Below are 24,898 nucleotides of genomic sequence, written 5' to 3'. Positions count from 1 at the left end.
CTGCCAAATTAGCAGTAGGCACCTTCCTATTCATATTAACTTATTCCAGTATTCACTAACATACACATTAGCCACTCATGCTACAAGCATATGCACAGAAATTTAAAAAACACTGTTGCAGTCTTCATAAGAAGGTGTGAGAATAACTGGGTCTGTGCCAAATGTGGGAAGATCTACAGATGGAACTTTATTGCTTATTTCTTAGGACAAGAAGCCACCAAGGAAACCTTATACACAAAGACTGCAGCTCCTTTTTCATAAACCGATAGAGCATTGTCCAATCAGCTACAAAAGTAAATACAGCAAAGTTCATGGAGCACCTCCAAATACATTTTAAACCCTTTGGAAAGTAACAGTGACCTGAGGTTTTGTACCTTCACAGAGTCGAGATTGGTGAGGTGAATAAAGGTAGAAATCAGTTCCTGTATTTAAGTCCCTCACATACAAATACACAGACATATGCCAACACAATCTCATAGAAGTGGTATGCTAGTTGCATGGCAGTTTTATTAAGCAAAGAATTCCCATCTAGTCAGCTTAATGTCATACAGATACCTCTCCTAATCCTCTAACTACTCTTCCTGTTCTACTGTGGGAACTCAGTTCTCTGTTGCACAAGACACATTGGCAGTTGTAACCATTCATTAAAAATGTAAAAATGGTGCACTTCTGTCAACTCATCCTTTAGCATAATATTGCAAAAGTACTTACAACTCCTACTGGTAGGTCCATGTATAAATATTATTGGAAAATATTTGTGGTAACAGTGGAAAAAAAGGGAAGAAACTGTATCTTAGGACAGAGCTAAGAGAAGCAGCCATGTGGCCACAAACCACGTCCTCTTCTGATCAGAAGAACACAAGTGCTTCTTTCAGAGCACAAGCTGCACCTGGGTCGGGGCAACCCCTGGTATCAATACAAGCTGGGGGATGAACAGATGGAGGGCAGCCCTGCTGAGAAAGACTTGCGGGTGCTGGAGGATGAGAGGCTGGACGTGGGCCAGCACTGTCCACCTGAAGCCCAGAAAGCCAATTGTATCCAGGGCTGCAACAAAAGCAGCGGGGACAGCAAGCTGAGCGAAGTCATTCTGCCCGTCTACTCCTCTCTCCTGAGACCTCACCTGGAGCACTGCATCCAGCTCTGGGGTCCACAGCACAGGAAGGACATTAACCTGTTAGAATGAATTCAGAGGAGGGCCACCAAGATGATTAGAGGGATGGAGCACCTCTCCTATAGGGACAGGCTGAAAGAATCAGGATTGTTCAGCCTGGAAAAGAGAAAGCTTTGAAGGCTTTGGGGTGACCTAATTGTGGCCTTCCACTCCTGAAGTATCACTCCTGAAAGATGGAGCATGTAGTGACAGAACCAGGGGGAATGGCTTCAAACTGAATGAGAATAGGTTTAGATTAATGTTAAGAAGGAATTCTTTCCTGTGAGGGTGGTGAGGCACTGGCACAGGTTGCCCAGAGAAGGTGTGGATGCTCCATCCATGGAGTGTTCAAGGCCAGGCTGCTCAGGGCTGTGAGCAACGTGGTCTTATCGAAGGCATCCCTGCCCATGGCAGGGGTTTGGAACTAGATAATCTTTAAGGTCTCTTCCAACCCAGGCCATTCTATAATTCTACGTTTAAAAAATCACAACTTCAAGCTAAAGTTAATCAAGCAAAATGCAGTCACAAACCTGACAGAACCTTTAAATTCTTCTGTAGGACATTTCCTAAAAACCACCGCTACAGGGAAACTAGAAGAACTGTACAAATGTTAAGAACTTGAAGAATCCAATAAGCAGTTTGTTGTGGTCATTGACCTGTATCCTTCAGTTGAGTACATAATACATGACAACCAGCAATACTTATTTAACAAAAATAATTATAAAATTTTAAAGAAAAATATTTTTCATTGCAAGGAACACTGCAATACAGGATACTGCAGCACACAAAAACTGCACTATAGCGTATTTCAGCACACCAATAACTGAAAATATGCTATTGACACAGAATTTGTAAGGAAAAACTATTTAAAACTTTGTTGTCTTAGGCTGCAAGAAGATCTTCTCTGTAATCACTTATAAAGTGGTACTATGATTCTATACTAAGTTAGATTAACAGCCTGAAGCAAATTATACTATTAAAAAATTAAAACTAATTATGTTTCTGTTTTGCAGTATTACTACAGGTAGTGCCCAAGGAGAGCTCACTGATGAGCCATGAACATACTCAAATCTAAACTAGGATGATACTATAAAATATTCCAGGAGAATGAGTATTTTTCATTTTCCATAGAGCAGAAAAACTGATCACTGCACTACAACTGATTATACTTATCATCTTTTTGAGAGCTGAAAACTACACACAGTAATATAAGTTAAACAACAAAAAAACCCCCAACATTTTAGGAAATGGAAATATTAGGAAATATTCAGCAATATCTTCCCTGTCCTGCTTCGCCAATGACTGTGGTGTTTGTCAACATGCACACTACCATGACATGGGAGCAATTAGAAGTAGTAATCTCAGTCTGATGATACAGAGCATCTACCCATCTATATATTATGGTTTCTGATGTTGCTGTTTAGATTTTAATAAGCAAAGGCAAAAATCTACTTTATTTTTCTTTGTCACAAATCAATGTTTTCACATAAGATAACATACTTGCATACCCAAAGTATCTGCAAAAGTGACCCTTAATGTGCTTTTTAGTGAGAAATAAGTGTCTCTAAAAATGTCTACCAAAAAATCCCATGAACAACCAAATCAGCCTGCAATTTAAGTCAAAATATAGAATTTGAAATTCCACCAGTTGGTAAGATAGCATAAATTCAATTTATAGTAAAAACAACTACTGTTTATGGTCCTACTCCTCAGTCTCAAAGATAATTCCTATTTGTCCCAAAGTGGAACTAACATATGTATTACCATCTTGCTAAATGCAAAACGTCTTTCAAATGCCAACCCTTCAGTGGTAAGTTATAGCTATTAAACACCACCATGACAAGTACACTGGTACAAATAGACACATTTCATTTCCAACATGAAAGACAAAACAAAACTAGAAGTTGAGACCCTTTGTTCCCTCATTTTATTTCACAATCACAGTCAGTCCCTTTCTCCAAGGTGACTGATAACCTCTGCTATTACACTATATACTTATGCTATGATGGTCCTTCAAACAACAACTTTGTAGTGCCAAAAGTACATCATCATGGCAAATGGAACATTTCAGTATACTGTTTTTTTGTTAAAAAGTCTTTTTCCTTGATGACCTTAATACTGGCACAGCTTTGCGCTCATTGTAAGAATACAATAGTAACATAGGTGTTCTGTCCATCTTTTTTTTTTCTGTGTAACTTGCTCTAGGTGACGTGCAGAGGTTCCTTCCAACCCTAACAATTCTGTTGATCTTTAACAACTGGCTCATATTCCTTTAAGTTATGTAAGTCTGTAAGTTTAAATCTCAGAAACATGGAAGACTGAAAGATCACTGCATTATAAGAGACAAATCTGTCAAAAACTTTAAAGTTGGACAGCCTTTAGAATGAACTCTAGGTACTTAGGTCATATAGTACATAAACTGATTATTTTACAAATTCACAGAGCACTCCAGAAAACAACAGCAACTATCTGATTTACAGACTTACTTAGGTGAAGTTTCCAAATAGTTCAAGACATAACTGGTCTCCTTAAAGCACTGTATGGTCTTTCCTTTCAAAAAAGAAATACGACAGACAAGATGCATAGCAACTTCTATGCAGGAACTCCACACAAAAAATTTGAGCATCAAGGAAATAAAGAACATATAGTTATGACTATAGTTGGACTACTACATATAGTTAGATTACCCTCCATTCATATTCTTAAGAACAATCTTCTGTAAGTTAAAATTTTACAAGTGCTTTACAAAGTAATAATGCTTTCAAAAGCTACACTAGAACTGTGAACCGCTGCTGCATGCAAACTATATCCAGGAAGTGCAGTCTCAAACAAGAAACAAGCCACAGAAATCTCCTGAACAAGATCAACAGACTGTTTTTAACCATCTTCAAGTCTTAGGAAATGAACATTTTAAACCACTCCTAAAATAAAACAGCACAGGAGGAATAAGAAAAACTATGCTACATTAAAATAAAAATAAACCAACCCCAAAACTACTAAAGCTAAACATGAGAATTGTGATTACAAGAAACTCCGCGTGGTTTCATAATATGGTTGACACCATGCCCATCCTGCAGGTTCTATTCCTACTAATTACAGGCACAAGACTTGGAATATGTCAGAAACCAAGAGTGGTTGGGGGTAAGACTTTGCATTAATCCGCATGTCTTTTATGGGTCGATCAACGAGATAGACTTGTTCAGGAAATAATCTTCTGACATGCCACTCAACAAATCCAAACACACACAAGACATTTCAAAAACATCAGAAAGGCAGCAAGATACTTGCAAAAGCAACACGAAGGGCAAACAAACCAGTACTCCATCTAGAGCAGTCTGGGGAGAAACCAAGAAGGTTCCACGTGCATTCTACCTTAGTGATGTGACCTGAGGAGAAGCAAGAGCATGCCTCCTTTGCAAACATAGCATTGAAGTCACAAGTCCTGACTACCACACATGTCTGCATACCCACACACATACTGTAAAACACACAGCTGTATTTTCTGTCAAAGACACGGTTTAAGAATTTTGTCCATTGGGAACAATTATTACTTGTCTGACAATATTATAAATATTAAATAATAAAAATATTTATTTTTACTCAATAAATATAATTAAATATATAACATATAAATATATAACAAATATTTTAAAAAAACCAAAGCTAATATACCACCTTTACAGCCTAACCAGCATGTAAGTATGTTTACCAATTTTCTCTTGTCTTGATGCTTCCAGTAACTTGTAGTATTTACAGTCTATTCAAGACTAAGAGTTATTCTAGATTTAATTTAACATAGCATTTTTGACTTGCTATTGTAAATGCTATATGCTTGGCTGTGCAATACCCTTCATTTCTTGAGGTTTCACCATGAAAGAGAATTGAATTTTAGGAAGAACTGACAATCTTGCCAGTAACTTTAGGGGGCAATACGTTGGCTCATACTTTTAAGTTCAATGCTATTTTAAGTCTGCATGCAGTGAACAACTCAAGAATCTTGAAAATAAATTACGTACTGGCATATGACAACTCCTCCATCATAATATTTTTTTAAGAAACAAGTTTAAAAAAAAAAGTTTTAAAGTATGTTCTCAGTTGATGATCCACCAAGACAATTATCAGCTAAATATACACTATCTGTGTATCACACTTATTTACAGATTGTCTTTTGGGAATATCATCAAAGAAGACATCAGTTACATTAAAAAGCCTGACTTTACTAAAATTAGGTTCAAAAACAAAACAAGCTTCTGAAGTACCTATGCTGTCTTGGGAAAACAAAATAAACCCCAATGAACAAGCAAAGCGGCACATAAAATAACGGAGAAAATCAAGCATTTCTAGTAACTGTTACAATAAATCTGCCTATGAAAACTGGTATTTGATTAACATGAAAATGAGCCAACCTTAAAAAGGAGAAATTCAGCTGTAAAGTCTGTAAATAAGTAACAAAAACCTCAAAATTCCATTCCAGAAAGATGATCACATTTCTTCAAATACTCTCATAATAAACTTACTATTACAGCGGCACTTTTTGTGGCTCCTCAGAAGTTTATTTTGTGAGTTTCTCCCAACCGGTATTTTTCACCTGAGCCATAAGAAAAACTGCTAATGAAAGACAACTTCCTACCTTCTTTTGTTTGATAACCTTTGATTCATCCCATTAGATAATTCAGAAATGCACTGGTTGAAAACTACTTGCAGTTTTAACTAAAAATTGACTTTGTAATTGACAAACATTGCATTAGTGCTTTCGAGTATTTTACTGTAGACAAAAAAAGTTTTCCCATTTTTCAGAAATTACCCTTTAAAAAAAATTAGAGTAAGATAACCCTTTATTCGGGAAGTGAATCTATTTGAATTTTATTTCCAGTTTCATGCCTGGGCTTGCCTTTTTTGTTGCTCTGTGGCATGTTTGTTTTTTCTTCAAATAAAATATATAAAAAGACACTTTACTCAGTTGGATATTCTAGATCTACTTATATGCACTCTGGAGAGTTCCTTCATAGAGTATATACAATTGTGAAGACCAGCTTTGAAAGATTAGAAAATCCTTACCGCACTAAGTTCTTCAGAAATAACAAAATCCCATCATTCCCTCCAGGCCACAGAGAAAGAAGCAGGAATTTGGTATTTTCTTAAACATTGCAATACTCAAAGCAAACTGATGAACACTTCTGTGTTCAGCAAAATTCTGTTGCAGCAAACTGTGTGTATGGCCAAACTCACATGATGGGCGTGCAGTCTGAAAGCTGGATCAGGTAACTGGAGAAATGAATCCATAAAATAAAATCACGCTAAGCACATGCATATTGTTCTTCTGAAAGACTTAGAACCATGATAGAGTCTGTACATTTCTCATGGAGGCAAAAAAGGAAATAGTGAAAAAAAAAAAGTCAACAGTTAGAGAAATTTGCACTTCCTACTCTAAAATCTCATTTCTGTATGAAATAAGTCATAAAACTGGTTATAAGTAACTTCAACTGGAAACTCAAAGGGGGGTGCCAAGACAACAAGGTGAAGCAGATGCAGGGAACAAAAAGTTTTAGTCTGAAAAAAATTGTAATTTGCATGAGCAACAGGGGACTTCAACAGGGACATGACAGTCTGACCTCAGACTACCGCTCCCCCTTCTGCTTGTACTTCCCCTCTGCCAGAATGCACCAAAACAGGGCAGCTGCTTAACTAGTGTATGTTCCACAATATGTGTATGGGTATGTAGCAGAGAGATCCTCAAGGGACATAAATACACTCCTATGAAGAGAGGTAAGCAGGGTAAGTGATAATCAGACAGATCATAAGCCAGGTTTGGAATTCTAGCATCTTATTTTATAGAATCCTGAGGTCAAATATGTTAAAAAATACAAACAAGTATACTACGATTTTTGATTAAAAGTTTATGACGGGAAGGGGGGAGGGGGAGAGGAGAAGAAAACCCCTTTTAAGAGGTTTTCATTTTTCATCGTTATTCAATAGTAATCACATATTCACAAAACGTATTTTAATAGCAATTAGAACAGAAGTTAACTAAGTAAGATTATTTAGGTTGGACTTTAGCTGTAATGCTAAAATATTTCTTCTCTAGCAAGTGTTACAGCTTTGATATCAGCATGACATACTTGGCCACCTCTGATGTTTGGTATCACTCCCAGCTGCTCAAAAACTTTTCCCACAGGCAACAGACAACTCAGATGTGGAACACATGGACCAACAGAGCTTAACCCAGAAAACAAACCAGGTCCTAGTCTAGTCCAAGTCAGCCAGTTGCTCTTACTATGGTCTCACTTCTGCAGCAGAGATAATTGCTCCCAGTATTACAGAAATTATATAAAGGTTTCATTATAAGGAGCATCTCAGAAACCTTTTATGTTGATGAGTCCCCTAAGAAGCTACAAAAACAAAAGAAAACCCTTGACGGAATAACATGCAAACAATATTTTACTCTGAAATCAATTTGCCAAATCAGAAATTTTTACAAGGAAAGCTAGTGGTGAGGAAAAAGGAAACAACACTCACATTTTAGGGAGGCCTCATCTCTCCTGGGGATCCAAAAATGAAAACCTCTGCAGCAAAGCCACTGCCAGGGCAGGGGGTGGTAGCGTGGGGTTGGGAATGGACGAGTCGGAAACATGAAGGTCAGCTGGGCCTCACATGCAAGGGAAGATGGTTGCTGATAGTGCAGCAGAGAGACAACTCTCGAGCAGCATTAAGAGGACAGCGCTGATATGCTTGTCAGTGAGCAGTAAGATGACCACATGCATGCTCTGTCACTGGGAGAGGTTTTTTTTTCTCTTGCTCTTAATCTTACTGTGGTCCTTTGCATCACATCTAAGCTGAGCTGACACAGTTTCATCTGCTACGTGCCTCCAGCTATCTCTGTAGAGCCATTACCTTACATACTGTTCAAGTAATATTTCTTAACACTTCCTAAATATCCAATTCAGTATAAGCCAAAAATGCCCACTGATAAGATTTCTAGCTCTGTATGTCTGCAAAATATTAAGCCTTATTAAATGATGTATATCACAATAACTATTAGGTTAGTCTGTATCTGTTCACTAGATGCAGTCTTTTGTTGTCTCATTTACCACTTAAAAACTTTTGCACTATAAATCAGACAGAGAGAGACAAAAGCTTGTAAACCAAGAGGAAAAAAACAAACCTTGAAACTTAATTCAAATTTGGTTCATGATCACAGGATTCATGTGTTTCCATCGTGTCAAATCTCTTCTATTGTGTGAGAAGAATAAAAAATTAAAAATTAAAGAATAAGGCTCCTTTGATTTTTTATTTGCTTTCAGCTGAGACTCTCAGCCAGGAGGCTAGACTTCAGCATCTCTGCTTCAACTACAAGGGTAACCACTGCTCCAGCTGGGAAATTTCCACGCTGATTTTGAACAGGCTCCTCTTTCCAGGAATACCGTAGGGTTTTTTGTTGTTGTTGTTGTTTATTTGTTTGTTTGGCTGGTTGTGGGTTTTTGATTGGTTTGGGGGAGGTTTTGGTTTTTTGCCTTTTTTGGGTTTTTTTGCATAACACCGATTCCACTAACTTTTTAAGACAGCTGCACTGCCTACCTATTTCTTCCCGGATATAGTCAAAACTTTCATGTTTGTTTAATCTAAAACATTGTACTTTAAATAAGCCCTGGTTTCCCAAGCATTTCCTGCAGTTAAGCACTGCACAGTAAGATGCAGAGGATGATTAATGGAGTAGCAACAGAGTATTTTTTTTTCCTTTCATTTGTCGGATGGAGTTGGTTTACATTAAATAAATCAGTACTAGACCCATTTCTACTCTAACTTTTGGGGCCAGGGGAAGAGCAGGTATATTTTAGGTGGTTTAGCAGGTATATTTTGGTGAGTTTTTTTGTATATGGAGCACAAGGTAAAGATAACTGAAAAAGAGAGCAACTACTTTTTAAAAGAGTACATTCACACATACAGTATTTAATGTAAGCTGCTAACCATTTGTTAAAAGCATCCTCAAGAAAAGGGTAATAACATTTTTTAATTTAGGTTGAATTTTAAGAAATACAAGGTTACTTTTGGTTTGGGTTCTTTTATTTTTATTTTTTTTCCACAGAGATATTCTAAAAATAGAAATAGCAGAGAATATTCTGGCCAAAAAATTCATTCGGCACACACAGCACATCAAACATTTTACCTTAAAACACAACTGGAAAATTCAAAACATTATGTATGTTTAATATATTGAATCCTTGGAGGGAAAGAAATATTTAAGAGCTGTCACAACTTCCTGGCAGCATACTTGCCTCTCAGTGACTCTCCTTCTCCAGATGAATGTTAAGTTTTGCAAAAGCAGAAACATTTTCCAGGAGCACAGACAGGTTAAAGTTAACTTCACTTAGGGCTTTTTAGAGAGTTCTCCTAAAACATACTTAAGAGTCTGTGACCCTTCAGGGGAAATGCAAAAATGCAAGTTAAAATTACAGACTTCTATCCTTTGGTTATTGTTTTAATTTTTTTTTTTTATTATTTTTTTTTTTTTTTTAATGAAAGCCTTAAGATGCTTCCTAAATATTCCAGGGTCTGTTTCTTATAACTTTCTGACTACACAGTTAGGCTACGTTGTGATTACAGCTGTACTGGGTTCAGCCATAAAATAAAGTGTGACAAAACAACTTTGAATGTTTTTATATCATAGGTACAAGGACAAACCCAGTCTTAAAAACAAAAAAAGTTGCTGATTTTTTAAAAAAGATGATGAAATAGTACCATAATTATTTCAGACCTTAAATTTCTGAACTGCATTTCTTCCTTATTTTTCATTATTTAAGTGCTAACTGATGTTAGTATAGAATTTTCAGAGTTAGATACTATTCCACACTGGAAAAGATGAATTACAGACTGAGCTCCCTACATGCCATTGCAAATGCAACTGCCAGGTAAAAAAAAGAAAGTGGTAAATGCATGTCTCATAGCTTTGAACTATACTGATCTTCCACATGTTAATTTAAACCTCTTCAATAATTCTGTTCTCCATTAGGTTGGCAACAATGAATTAGACTAGCTATGCACTCTATCATTTAAGCACAAGGACTTCAGTCAGATTCCTATACTGTAAAAACTTCGGCTTAATATGTACTGTAAACTTGGTTCAAATATCAGAAACTAAAAGAACATATAATTTTTCAATTAAAAACAACTCCCCTTGGAAGACGCAGACTTAACACCACAATATTTTAAAACAGAGCTACCTCAAATTTGAGCTCAGACTGCAAATGTTGCTGAGAACCGGCCCAAGTCCCAGACACGGGATGGTCCCCTCTATCTCATACCTTCCTTGCGGTTTCTCAGAAAACAGTTGTATGTAGAGTTCCAAGACAGGATGGCAATGTTTAGTGCCTCAACAGCCTGGTAAAACAAGCAACAGGGTATTGCTTCCTGTTATTCTGGTCTCATTAAAAAATAAAGGAGTACTTTTACTGAAAATGGGTCTACTCAATCTTCAGCTAAAGCATATAGCTTTGCTCACAATTCCTACACCTGACTTCATAAGATTCAAAAGTTATCCTGACCAGCAGCATTACTTTGCTTTCATCTAAAGCTGAAATAACAAAACACTCAAATTCATTTTAGTCTCAATACATTTTACCAGTATTTCAGATGGGGAAAATACAGGAGATTTACATCACTACACCACAGTATGATGCCAAATTCTTTCAAGTCTTCTCAGGGTCAGCCAAGTCCTGGAAAAGTTCGTCTTGCTTCTTTAGTGATGCAAACCCTTCCCCGCCTCCGCTTTCCCCTCCTCCGCTTTCCCCTCCTCCCCTCAGCCACCCGCACAATTTTGAAACAGAATCTTAGAGGTCTGCTTTTAAAAAGACACATTATTCCACATTTAAATCTTAGTCAGGAAAGACACAGAGAGACTAATTTCTTTACCATATTTTCAAAATCTAAGTGAATAGTCTAAAGGCATGGATGTGTGTTTCTCTGAGTATCAGGCTGCTAAGAAAAAGAAGGGTGATACATTTCATCATGAACCTACATACTGGATAACTGGAGGCAGTTACATGTTGCATAAATTTATAACTATTCTTAATTTAAACAAAACCCAGATACTCCAGCTCTCTTTCAGTGATTGAAGTGTACAGTAATTCACTCTCAAAAACTACAAATGTCAATAGTGTTTACAAATACTGAATTTTTTTTTGTTTGAACTATTCCATTACTAACACTTTAAAAAAATTGTTTCTGTCTCTTTGTGGTGCCATAAGCTTTTTTTTACTGCACTGTTAAACAAACATACTCTTTACCACTTTTGTTAACCCTTTCCCCCATTTTAAAGGGAACCTACCCAAATGCTTATTGTTACCAAGAAAAACGTTTCTGGTGGCAGTGTACATAAACAGCCCATAGAGCAGCACTGTGAACAATTTGTAACTCCCAAAAAGTAGCCACACACAAAAAGGTACGTTTTCCTAGTTCTGACCAGAATTTATCTTTGACCAACTAGTTCAGAAACAACAATACTATTAATGTATACAGGTAACTATAAAAGAACAAAAAAAATATACTTCATATAGTGACTGGATATACATCAAAAGCTGTTTGCTCATTAACAGAAAAAAAAAAAAAAAAAAAGACTGCTGTATTGCCCACATCCAAGTGAAACGCAGAAAAAATCCTTCTCAATCAAATTACTTTTTTTTAAGAATCTGAACTTACACTGTTATCAAGAAAACTGTATTTCAGACAAACTATTTGCTTCCAAAACTGGAGATTCCTAGAAGGGAGGATCTACTACTTCTAAAGTACTGACCTGAATTTTTTCAAGCAACTGCAAAGAAAGGTGTAGATGACTCAAACTAAATACCTAACAAAAGCCCTGAAAGCAGAACAAGGAAAATCAGATACACTACAGATACTTGGTAGAAAGCAGTTCACTTAAGTCTCAAAGTGTTCTTTGAAAATAAGAAGGTTGTTTAGCATACTTGAAAATTTATTTGAAAGTGTCAGTAAATCAGTTACAGGGAAGGTGAATACTAACACATAACCATGATCCACTATAGGCTGCAATTAGAAAAACCTAATGGTAAACAAATTTTTTTGATTTTGAAGTGACAGAGAAACCTTCTACACATTCACTGGACAATTCTTACATTAAGGGTCTGGAATAGGAAGATTTTTTTTTAAATTTTTGTTTTATAATTAAAGATTCATTACAGTGTGAATCATCACTGAGCGTGATTTTCACAAGGTATAATGTTTCACAGCAGTGAAGTCTTCTGTCACAGTCCTGCTACTGGTTGGGTCCTCAAATTTTCAGCCAATTGGGTTCTTGGTCCAGATGTGTTATAACCATGTGGTTACAACCATGGTTACACCATGCTTTAGCAGGTGGGACAATGAAATAACCACAGCTCCGATTTACAGTATGTTAACAGCCAGGAAACTGTATCTGAAGATGAAAGCAAGCACCCTGTTGTCCAAATGCACTTTATTAGAAGGATGAATCCCTGTATGAGGGACAACACTATTAAGGAAGTATAATATGTAACTGATCACATGTGGTGGTGAAGCTGAACTAGGGTGACCAATAAAGTTGCCATTCTAAATTTTTTCATCATGCCCCTTCCACAGGGGCTGCTGACAAGTTAGAGAACACAAGTAGCAACTGAGGTACCACCACTGAAATTCATATAGGATTCGCTACACAAACCCTGTCCAACCATCCCTACAGCAGGTACAGACACCTCTGTGACAGGAGCATTGAATCACAGAATCGAGTAAACTGGAAAATACCTCTGAGATCATCGAGTCCAACCTATGACCTAACACCACCTTGTCAACTAGACCATGGCACTAACTGCCACATCCAGTCTTTTCTTGAACACCTCCAGGGACGGTGACTCCACCACCTTCCTAGGCAGCCCATTCCACTGCCTAATCACCCTTCCTGTGAAGAACTTCTTCCTAAACCTCCTGTGATGCACCTTAAGACTGTGCACTCTTGTCCTATTGTGGCCTCCAAGAACAGACCAACCCCCCACCTGGCTACAACCTCCTTTCAGGTAGTTGTAGAAAGTGATAAGGTCTCCCCTGAGTCTCTTCTTCTCCAGACTAAACAAGCCCAGCTCCCTCAGCTGCTCCTCATAGGACCTGTGCTCCAGACCTTTCACCAGCCTTGTTGCCCTTCTCTGGACACACTCCAGCACATCAATATCCTTCCTAAACTGAGGGGCCCAGCACTGGACACAGTACTAGAAGTGAGGCCTCCCTAGTGCTGAGTAGAGAGTAAGAATCATTTCTCTGATCCTACGGGCAAGAACACAGCAGGTACATCACCCTGCTTTCACTCTACAGGGTGCCAATCAGCATGCAGCACCTGCATGCTATTTTCTTTATTTGTCCAATTGTCTTTTCATTGGGAAAGAATAACAACAAGTGACAATAAATCCAGGGACACTAAAAGATCTTTACCATTGTTACCTTCATGCTTCTCATTCCACATCAAGCTTTAAGCCTCAATCTGAAATTTCAACTGAAAAAAAACAAAGTATTGACCAGTGCTTGTTAATTCATGATTCAAAAACAACACTAAAGGAAAATAATTTACCAGCAGGCCATGAAGAACATACAGAGAAAAGATGCATGATCTGAAGCACCTTTTGTTGTTGTTGGTTATAAATATAAATTCACTTAACTTTAGATTAAATGCTTAGATAACTGTTTTGGGCATGCACAGCTCTAGTTGAGCAGATAAAACTAACTAGTTGTAAATTTTCTTTAAAAAAAAAAAAAACCTTTAAAAAAGGACTTACAAGCTTCTACATTTCGGGTTAATTACAAAAGAATTAATTTTATGTAGACTTTCATGATACTATGGCTCTGAGCACTTGGAAAGTATTCTCTGAATCCTCTGCATATTCATTTTTCTAGGCTTCCTGAGAAGTCTCTAGTTCAGATTAATTGTCAACAAACTGAAATGAAAGCATTTAGGTTTTCTACTTTCTAGGTAGAAAGTGCATTCATGGTCAGTTCCATTTTACTCCTTTTGTTATTGTTTTCCAGTATAACCACCCTCTTTCTTAAAATGCTGATAAATTTCAGGGGGAAAATTACCTCAAATCTCAATTATTTACAGTGATCCAACAAATAAGGAAGAAAAGCTGTCACTCAGCTTAATTAGGAGAAAGACAGGAGTCCCTCTGGGAACTTTGTGACTTACAATATTTATCTGAACTTCTACTCTGTACTGATGTTTCCAAATTATTTCTCATGAAGAGCTGAGTATGCATGCTGCTCCCTATAGGAATTCTCTAGTCCCTTTCCATAAAGACTACTAACTTTTATAATTAGTCTTGCACTTACATTAAAGTAGAATTTTACACATTGCTCCCTTCCTCCATATACATTCATATGGGCAGACATCCTCTGAATCAGGGGCTCTGAAATATAACAGCTTCATTCTTGTTCACAGCAACAAGTCTGTTTGCAAGGATTTAATACAAACAAAAATCTGTATCTGAAAACATTCTCACAAAAGCATCTCTCAGTTCCAAGTTCTAACACCTACTTTTAAAGGAAGAAAAACATTCAAAGTATAGTCTTGTGTAAAAGGCTTCAGTGAAACTCCTTGGTATCAAATTGCTAGAAACTGGAAATGAGAGACAACAGAGATACAGAAGCGCACAATCAAACTAGGCTTCTTTCTCAAGAAAAACCTGTTTTAAAACTTCAAAACGAAGAGAGCTTGAAGATTACTCTCAATAAATTAATGACTTTTCATTTATGGATCCAGCATTTCAAAACAGGTCTGTCTGGTACTGCTTCACAAAGTATCAGATCTAATGTAAATTTAAATAAGCAGGGCTGCAATTCCACTCCTGAATCACACGCCTAGGGGCTCTCCAGCTATACCAGTCTTTATTCCTCCTACTCTAGTGTATGCATCTCTCTCCACCATTTCTGGCTTTAGGAAACGATCCTATTGCCTAGTTCAGAACATAAATTCATGAATAAGAACAGTCATCTGCCTTCCTTATCACAGCAATTAAGTCAGGACAACTTTTGTCTTCCCGATAGCAAGCTATCTGGAGTTAAAACTTTTCAAACTCCTAGTTAGTAGCCTGCATACTCCATTACTGCATTTAAACCACTGGCCCTCAAAGCTGAGCCTTCACCGGCACAGGGAACTAAATTTCACACCACAGGCTGCTCAGATCTCAGCTTTTTTCCAGCCACTACATGGGAGACTGAAGAGAAAACCACTGGTGAAAAAGCTGCAGTCTCTAATGGTAAATTACCTACCCAGCCTTGCTCTAGGAAAGCCAAAACAATCTGGAGACTGCCTTGGAAGCAAAAGCAACAAACTGATAAATTACTCTGAGGAACAAGAAACCAACCTGCACCAAGCATAGCTTTTTCCCAACCAATTTGGGATTCTGGGACAAGAGCTAGGATCCCATAGGAGAAAGTCCACATTCAGATTTAAATCCTCAAACTGAATTCTAACTGAGCATAACAAACAATACGTGACAAAAGAAAGAAGAAACTCTTCAAAATTACTTCTGGGACTTTCCACAGTGCATCATTAAATTCAAACACATATTGCCAAAATGTAAAACAGAGTAATCACAAAAGCAAGCTATTCCTGAGGTTTACTAGCTCTTCTGCTCATCTTAATTTAATGACTCCTAAGCATGTCATGACATGTTTCTGGGAACGTGACCATGCTACTTTAACATGCTATTTGGCAAAACCCCAAAGCTAACTCATATTTTTTAACTTCATGCCTTCTTATCACATTCCCTTCCCAACTCCTCCCCCCAATAATTTGTAGTCTCTAACTAATGCAGTATGCAGACCACTCAAATACCTCCCTAATTCACAGGAACATAACAAATGTTATATTTAAAATGGCGTAATACCCAATTTAGAAATGTCACCTCCTTCCTACTCTATGTTTAGGCCATAAATATAAAAACTGGCTACACTTACATAGCACCACAGTTGGAGACTTGCAATAAAAAACAAAGCCACTGTATTTTTACTTATTGATGTAAAGATAAAACAGTCCTGAAATTGAACCACCCATCTTCAAAGATGATTTTATTGAATTAAATGTAATGCTATCCTGAAATATTCCATATCATTATTAACAACATGCATTTCTGTATGTACAAAACTAAGGGGATTTTTTTCATATCTTTTAGCCTTTGCTAATTGAGCTAAAGGAGCACTAAGGATTCCAAAGAACATTTACATGTAAAGCAAATTCTGTTAATACAAAAATTGTCATGTTTTATTTTCTTTCTTTTTTTAAGGAGATAAATAAAATGTGAATGTTATTCATACGCCAAAATGCAGAATTCACTCATCCACTGTATGGTACAACTGCTGCAAAGTTACAATCACAGAACCATGACTAACTTCTATTATGATTACAGACTACAGTAAATAATACTGAAGCATAACAATTATTGCACTATGTTTCAATGCACTAAATGTAGTAAAACACCATCAAAAAATAAACAAAGATGACCGTGTCAAATCACTTTATACGTTATATTACGTAAGTTGTGTTCAAGTTTGGGAAGGCTATCAGAGAGAACATTTTATTTACAAATCCTAAAGAAAAGTATTTGCAAAAATTTTTAAAGCACATGTAAAAATAAACATACTTGTTTTAATTTCTTTTAACAATCTAAATGCACATATGCATTATTCCAAGGCACTTTTTAATAAAAACCTCATAAACGAAGGGAACATTTTAATATACTTCAAAGCCAGTTCCTTCAACACCTCATTGTCGAATCTACTACCTTCATATTTTTAAGACCAAAATCTTATAGATAGCTATTCCCACTCCATTGGAAGAAGGTCCTCTTTGAAGAACCTTAAGTGCACTGAAAACAGCAACCTACCTACACACTGTACTTTTGCCCATTAACTTTTTGTCTCTGCTGAGGCAAGTAAATTTTGACTGATGACTGCTTCCTGTAAATGAAGTAGATTAATAAAACATTATTAGTAAAAATATATTATCTTCCAAGCTTCTTATAATTCCTACTGTTCCATAGAAAGGAAAAAAATCCACTTGAAAACATTTTATGGACTGCAAATAATACGAAAAAAAATTAAAAAGCTTCTGGGTAGTTTTAAAGCAAAAAAACCCAAATGCAGTAAAAATTAAACTAAAATAGGAGTCATTAACTGGAGAAATTACATTTTAAACCCAAAATTATTACTTGTTTAGCGACTTGGGAAAAAGATGTATCAGCAGTCTTGCAATTTTTTTCCCAGAAAAAGAAAGTTGACAAAATTAACTAAAAGTCTAGAGATATAATATATCTACAGATCCTGCCTCCAAACAGAAAGGCACAGATGCCTTGATCCTGTAAAGAGAAGTTATTCTAACAATACAAATTTGTCTCTCAAGAAAACCACATAAGAAATCACAAATGCTCCCAAAGTTAGTTTTAACTGTGTGTAATTTATTCTCTAACCCAAACAGAACTTGTATACTGACAACTCCTTATTATCCATCTTAAAGAGAACTTTTCCTCCTTACAAAAAGACAGAACTCCTCCCAAACCAATGCTTGGGACAGCAAGGGAACAAGCCCACATTTATGGCCCAACAGCTTTCAGAGATTACTGAAGAACAAAACCCAAGCTGAAAGCACAGAATCTCTGTTTCCAAATCCTAAGAAGAAGGAAGAGAAAAACCATTCCCAACAGAAATCTTAGCTTACTGAGAAAATAGTAGGAAGAAAAAATAATTAAAACCACCAATCAACACCACTCCCCTCTCAAAAAACGAAAACCAAATAATTAAACAAACAAAACCCAACCAATCAACCAACAAAAAAACCAAAACAAACAAAAAACCAAAACAAAACCCCAAAACAAAACAAAAAAACCCCACCAAAACCAAACAAAAGCCAACACCAAAAAAACAACTAGGAAAGCAGAGGATGACCTTTCAGGATTTGGTGAAGGAACCAGCTGTTGCATACAATCATAAAGTTATCCTTATCTTTCACCAAAAAGCCACTGTAAGAGCGATGCCCCGAAGAGGCAAAACACAACCCAGTGTGGGTACTGCAGCTACGTGGTAAAACTCCACCAAGTGTTTTGCACTGTCTCTTCTCACCATATGTAGTGGGTTTCTGTGGCTGGGTTTTGGTAGCAGTGGGGCTACAGGGTTGGCCAGCCGGCTCCAGGACAGACTTCCTGCTGCTGGCCAAGGCCAAGCCAATCAGGAGTAACAGCAATGATTCTGTGATAACTTATTTAAGAACAGAAGACTGTTGAACAGAAAAAATTCCAGCTGGGGAAGAGCAAAGGGAGAATATGTGAATGACAATGTAGAGACAGCAGAAAGTGCAGAAGGAGGGGCAGGAGGTGCTCCAGGCAGCAGAGCTGTGGCTCTGCAGCCCGTGGTGCAGACCATGGTGGGGCAGCTGTGCCTCTACAGCCCACGGAGGACCATCGGGGTGTAGAGACCCACCTGCAGCCCATGGAGAGCCCGTGCTGGAGCAGGTGGATTTCTGAAGGAGGCTGTGAGCCCATGGGAGGCCCAGGATAGAGCAGGCTCCTGCTGGGGACCTGCAGTCTCTGGAGAGAGGAGCCCACGCTAAGCAGGCTTTTCCTGGGTAGGACTCGTGGCCCCTGTGGGAGGGACCCCACGGGAGCACTGGAAGGACTCCTCTCCCTGAGCAGTGGCAGAAACAACAACTGACTGTAACCCCCTTTCCCTGTCCCCCTGCACTGCTGGGAGGAGGAGGGAGAACATAGAAGAAGGGGTGGGGGGAAGGTGTTTTTAAGACTTTTATTTCTCACTCTTTGGATCCTCTTGGTAATAAATTTAAATTTTGAGTCTGTTTTGCTAATCAGTGACCTCTCCCAGCTGTTATCTCAACTCATGAGTCCTTATCTATTTTTATTTCTCTCTCTCCTCTGTCCAGTTGCAGAGGGAGAGTGAGATGGCTTTAATGGGTACGTGGTTTCCGGCCAGGGTCAACCCACTACACCATACTTTCCTAAGGTTCCTTACCCCAGAAAAGCAGCAAAATTACAAAGCAGTTTTACTAATTTGTATATGCTTATTCTGCAAAATTATTTCTTCAGTTTTAAGAAAGACAACAAAAACACTTCACTGAAATTATTCCCAAAGCACTGACATTGCAAAGGACCTATTCAAGGAGGCTACCACCAAACATGGCCTTGAGTGTCTGATGAAAGCAACCAAGTTGCCCAGGCCCACAGCAGTTAGCTATAAAAATACAAATTACACTACTTAAATCTTACTGGCAGAATCACTGTCTGAAAAAGGACTGGATCTTTCAAGGACTCCAATGCTGTAGGACAGAAAACTTTACAGTTACCAAAATTCCCTTCTGCATAGATTCTAAATTCACTCCATATTCAGTAATGCTGCTTTCTTTACTTGTCTTAAAATGTTATGATTTCAACTCTACCATCCTACCCTTGACAATATTACATATTTCTTCTAACACTGTAATCATTCAGACTGTAATAAATTTATTTTAATTCATTAAATTCAGACTTGCCACACGTGGAATGGCTCTTTCATCCTCTCTTATAAATCTATTAGTGGGAGCATGCACCATAGCTGATATGCAAATATACCAAAATCATAAGAGAAATTAAAGAGAAAGGGTTATATTCTTTTCCTGAATAAATATTACAAACTTGATCACAACATAAGCAACTGGTGCTAGGGTATAATCAGTAAATAAGTGTCATAATTCCAACACAAAACTATATTCCCTCTTTGCTTTGCAAGAAGGGAAAGAAAAGGCTTGGGTAGCAAAGCCTCTCTATGCAGTCACAGGAGGAGCTGGGTTTCTTTGAGCTCCTCCCTCTCCTCTCTTTACAGCATCAACACCAAAGAAGCTTTCTGTTCAATTCCAATGAAAGAAAAGCATCTCATGCCATTATAATGCGATCTTGACCAGACAAATTAAAATAGCATTGATAAAATTCTAAAACACTTAAGCCTCATCATCCCTAGTAAGGGATTGATAAAGCACAAGTGGGACCTTACTGAAGTACCAAAATATGTATGACTGAAGAGCATTATAGACAGACCAAATTGGAAATAAATATATTTGAAGGAGAAAATACCAATCTTCATATTGTTACACATGTATATAACATTATATTGAGAAGATAACATGCTAATACAAATATTGGTCTATTTCACCCATACAAACACAAACTCTATTCTGATTAAAATCACCGTAATTCCACCTCATTACAGGGCTTTTGCTCTCCAAGTTTTATGGGAAATGAGAATTCTTTGGCCCAGAGGCTGTGCATCAAACTGCATTCTTCTTTTCCAAACCAGATGTTAATTTGTTGATTAAAAATTTTGCAGGAAACATTAGATTCTCCATAGCAAACATTACCTCATACTCAAGAGAGCCTGACAGCTGCTCCCATGTCCTGCGTGGTAGTTCCTGGCTCCTGCTGAGCCTTCACTTCTCCAGAAGGTGGGAGCCAGTATCTACTGGGTAGCACCATTAACAGCTCTCAGACCCAGCAGAGACCTTAAACAGCCACCCCAAGGAACCTATTCCAGCATCTGACCATACTTAGCCAAATTCCCTCCAACCTCCTGAAAATCCTTTCATACAAAACACTGTGATGATCTTGACCCTTCCCAGAGGGCAAAGAACAGCTCTCCCTCTCCCTTTCCTTTGGTGCTTGTGAGGCATGGTATTCTACTCATTCGCAGCAGAGAACAGCTCTGCTCTTCTGTTCCATCTTGCTAGAACCATTCCTTTTAAGTCCTGTAAGTACAGTACTCCACATCAGGTCCTAACATCTTTGGATGCAGCAACAGTATTTCACTACTATTTGGACACAGGCACTCATGTGAATACATCTTGGAACAGTGTCAGCTTCCTTCTCTCCCTCAACAACACACAGCAGATTTGAATGTCTTACTGCTCGCTACAAGCATTACATCCTTTCCTGCTAATTGATCAGTACTCCTCATCGTGTATTTGCATTTCCATATTTGCCTTTTTATACAAAATAGGTACATTTACTTTCTATTTTATCAGCTGATAATTCAGGCAAGTACAGACAAGCACCAGGCTCAAGAAAATGTATACGAAGCCTGAAGTATCCCTACAGTTTCACAGTGAAGTACTCATACTACAACTTTCCAGACAACTGACTGAAGCTTCAGTCCAGGACACACCTCCTTCACTAAGTTATGTAGACCTTACCAGGGTATGTCAAAAGCTCTTCTTAAAACACATGGTATCTACTGCTTCTACTCTCTAGTCAAATCTTCTGTTCCACCACCAGAGAACATGACTGCTTCAGAATGGATTGACTTTGTAAAAATCTCTTTCAAAATAAGCTTCAGGACTAATACCCAATCAAATTCCATCTACAACGCCAGCTTTACAAACCTTAACCAAGTCACCATTCTGACAAACTCAGAAAAAACATTGGTAAGTACTTAAAAAGCTTAACCACAACAAGAGAAAGAAGACAATACACTCTAAGAGGCATTTTATTCAAAAAGACAGTAAGACACAGAGTGGAGGTCATAATCTATGCAAAAAAAAAAAAAAAAAAAAAAAAAAAAAAAAAGGCTTTTAGCTTGAGATTTGACAAAACCACAAAAATCCAAAATTTTCTCAAACAACAGCTTCCCTTTCCCCCTCTCCACTCTGATTTTCAGAAATACTATGCAATATTCACATTGACAGAGTTCCACTTGGAATTTCATACAAGATAGATTGGACAATTGTCTCCATATAAAAAATCCTAGTAAAAAAAAAAAAAAAAAAAAAAAAAAAAAAAAAAAAAAAAAAAAAAAAAAAAAAAAAAAAAAAAAAAACAAAACACACATGGTACGGGCCAGAAAAATTGAAAAATATTTCTTCTAGCATTCCAAACTTTAATACAAGTTAATGCAAAGCTAAAATAAAGATGCCTCTGACCTTAGGTCACATATAGCAAGGACAAATGGAAATATTTCACTATTGGAAAGATTTCATTGTTTAATTTACAAATTCCAGAAAAAATGTCAAAACAGTGTTTATACTAAAAACACATTAAAATACACATGTCATTTTGCAAAATTTCCTCTATGCTAAGCTTGGATATAGCTTTTGATATTCTGTTTCTATTTGTGATACATGAGTTTACTATTTGCATTCTGAATACTGGACAAAGTTGCCTGCATTTTTTCCTGCAGAAGACTTACTTTGAGAAATATTTTCTCTGTACTCTCATACTTATTACTCTTGACTGATGGAGAATTTCATTATTTTTAATTTTCATTTGCTTTTGTCATAGTTGGAGATTAAATTCATTCCAACATCTTTCTTCAAATTCAAATATTCTTATACTGCTTCAACTTTACATACTTGAAAAACCTTCACTTGATCAGTGATTCTAATCCCGACTATTTTTGGTCAGCTTCAGGAACAAACAGTTGCAAATTTTTTTTTTTTTCTTACAGAGAAATGGCCCTCTCATCCTGTGTGTACTAACACATAAATAAAAAGAAAAGGTTTCTCAAGGTAATGAAGCCCTTTTGTATGCTCCACCAAACCAAGCAACTCTGCAGCACAGGTTCTTTGCCAGCAACTGAAAAGCTAAGAAACAGCTGCATGAAGAATCCTGCTTTCAAAAACACTTAGGCTTGCCTTACAGATAGGCAAGAGAAGTGTCAGGGGAGGAATCGCTCCTGGAGTGATCTCAAATCACTGACTACAAAAGAAGTTGAAAGAGGTAGATTTCAAACTTGTTATTAGTGAGGCAGACCTACTCACTGGATCTAATTGAGCATATTTCACATTTCCTCTGATCTGATTGGAACAAAGCAAATAATCCTAAAATTGTCACACCAGAATTCCAATGGCTCATGCTAAAGAGAATGCCATCACTTTATTTGTCACACACAAAAACAACCACCACCTAAAATGAATGACTAATTAACCATGCACAATAAATTACACTAAAATTTACCACTTACTGTATTTATCTGCAGCTCACTTACTTATGCTCTCACATACTCTATTTCAACTGTACCTTGCACTCATCTAAAATGGCTCTAAATTGCCACTAGTATCTCAGGATGCAGCACTTGAAGTCTAAAGTAGAACACGCGCTAATAAACACCTCTTATAACAATCAAAAATTATTTACAAACTACTCAAACATGCAGAGCTTTGGCAGGAGCACAAAACAACTACATAAAAGGCAGTTAGTTAACAGAAAACAAACACTGAACACAAAGGACCAGTAATCTTGAATGATCTTTTACACAGACACCACCTCTATTAACTTGAGTGGGGCACTGCTCTCAAAGCAGAACCACCTACGTGACTGGAGTATCACACTTAGTAAGTACAGATGCATAGAAATACCCAAATTAGGCTTCTAAAACTTCCTATTATCCAGGTAAAATTAAGTAGGGAAAAAGAAATACTTGGAGCTTGTTCTAGTATAAGTTTCCCCTTTAACCACCTCACAAAATAAAACCAAACCCATTGGTTTTCTTTTCATACGCAAGTCCAAAATACAGTAACAGTTTACATTCAGAAAAAAGTCACATCTGACTATTATGACACAAAACTATGCAGGATTATTAATTACTAGCTTTAACATATTAATGGACAGATATTCCTAAGACACTCAAAGTTCTGTATACTTTTCTGTCCAGTTTACTTGCAAAAACAAAATAAACCTCTCTACTTGGCACCTTACTACTAAATCCTGTTCACTTGCATCACCCAGATGACTTAACAACTCTAGCAGAACAAAGATTATCATTTCACCAAACTTAGGGGGCAGGGGTATAACAATTCATAGATCAAGATACAAAGACACACACAAATATGTGTGTACATGCAGATCTCAGTAAAAAGGTCTCCCTACAGACAACAGATTTCAAAAGCTTTATGAACAGGTAGTACTTTTTTTTTACTACTTGATAATATAAAAGTCCTACAATGTAAGCTTTCTTTTATCCTTCCTGCCCTGAAAAGATCATACAAGAGCAATGGAATAGTATTCAAAGTCATAAAACCTAAGATGATGTTCAGTTTATGGCTAACAATATTCACACATTCAATCACATTTCTCAACTCACTTCTTTCAAATTTCTTCATTAGCTTGTATGATTCGACAACTCTTTTTCATCTTTTACTTGTAATTCTTCCTCATATTGGACCTCTGACAATGTAACTTTAAAATCTGCATCTCTTACCTGTGTACAAACTCATGTCTTTCTCAGTATCTGGGATGGGCATATACACTGAGGACTTACTTCATCTGGAGAGTTAATTTCCAATGAAAGAATACCTACTTTTAATAAAGATGACTAAAAATTATGAAACGTTCATTTAATTAGATTTCCGATTGCTAAAGATCTTCTGAACAGATAAAAAAGTGCAAGTAAATGCCATCACAAAAATGTATAAAACTGCAGCATTCCAAAGACACTGGCTTGGTCTATATTGCACAGATGTAGCACAGGCTGCCTGCTATGAGCAGTGGGAAGAATGAACACCAGGAGCCTCTCTGGACAATACGCTAGCAAGAAAACACTCTTGAGGTGGTATACAGGGAAAAGTGTGAGAAGTGGCAAAATTGACATCGCTATAACAATACCGAGCCATTCCCAGTGCTGAAATAACCTAAAACGAGAATAAATAAAAGGAACTTCAAAGGGGTTTGCGGTCAAAAAAAAAAAAAAAAAAAAAAAAAAAAAAAAAAAAAA

At 37.1% G+C, this 24,898-nt stretch overlaps 1 protein-coding gene across 8 annotated transcripts in view; it reads right to left on the bottom strand.

The window, feature by feature from the left end:
* The window catches only part of CNOT2 (CCR4-NOT transcription complex subunit 2), an 85,885-nt gene that overhangs the window by 37,064 nt on the left and 23,923 nt on the right, over window positions 1-24,898 (bottom strand). For 2 of the 8 annotated variants that reach the window (XM_027893242.1, XM_027893247.1), the window contains exon 2: window positions 17,044-17,116. The exons of 3 other annotated variants lie outside the window; for them this stretch is intronic. The gene's annotated coding sequence lies outside the window, so the exon portion shown is untranslated. Of the gene's footprint in view, window positions 1-5,667; window positions 5,689-6,208; window positions 6,213-10,449; window positions 10,526-11,314; window positions 11,320-17,043; window positions 17,117-24,898 lie in introns of those variants that run through there. 3 more of the 8 variants (XM_027893243.1, XM_027893245.1, XM_027893244.1) reach the window with 3 other exon arrangements.

This window comes from Empidonax traillii, unplaced genomic scaffold, assembly GCF_003031625.1.
Source record: "Empidonax traillii isolate 1590-97213 ecotype Southwest subspecies unplaced genomic scaffold, ASM303162v1 scaffold385:size1130455, whole genome shotgun sequence".
NCBI lineage: Eukaryota > Metazoa > Chordata > Aves > Passeriformes > Tyrannidae > Empidonax > Empidonax traillii.
Note: the sequence above shows the minus strand (reverse complement) of the source record. Positions and strands in the feature narration are given on the sequence as shown.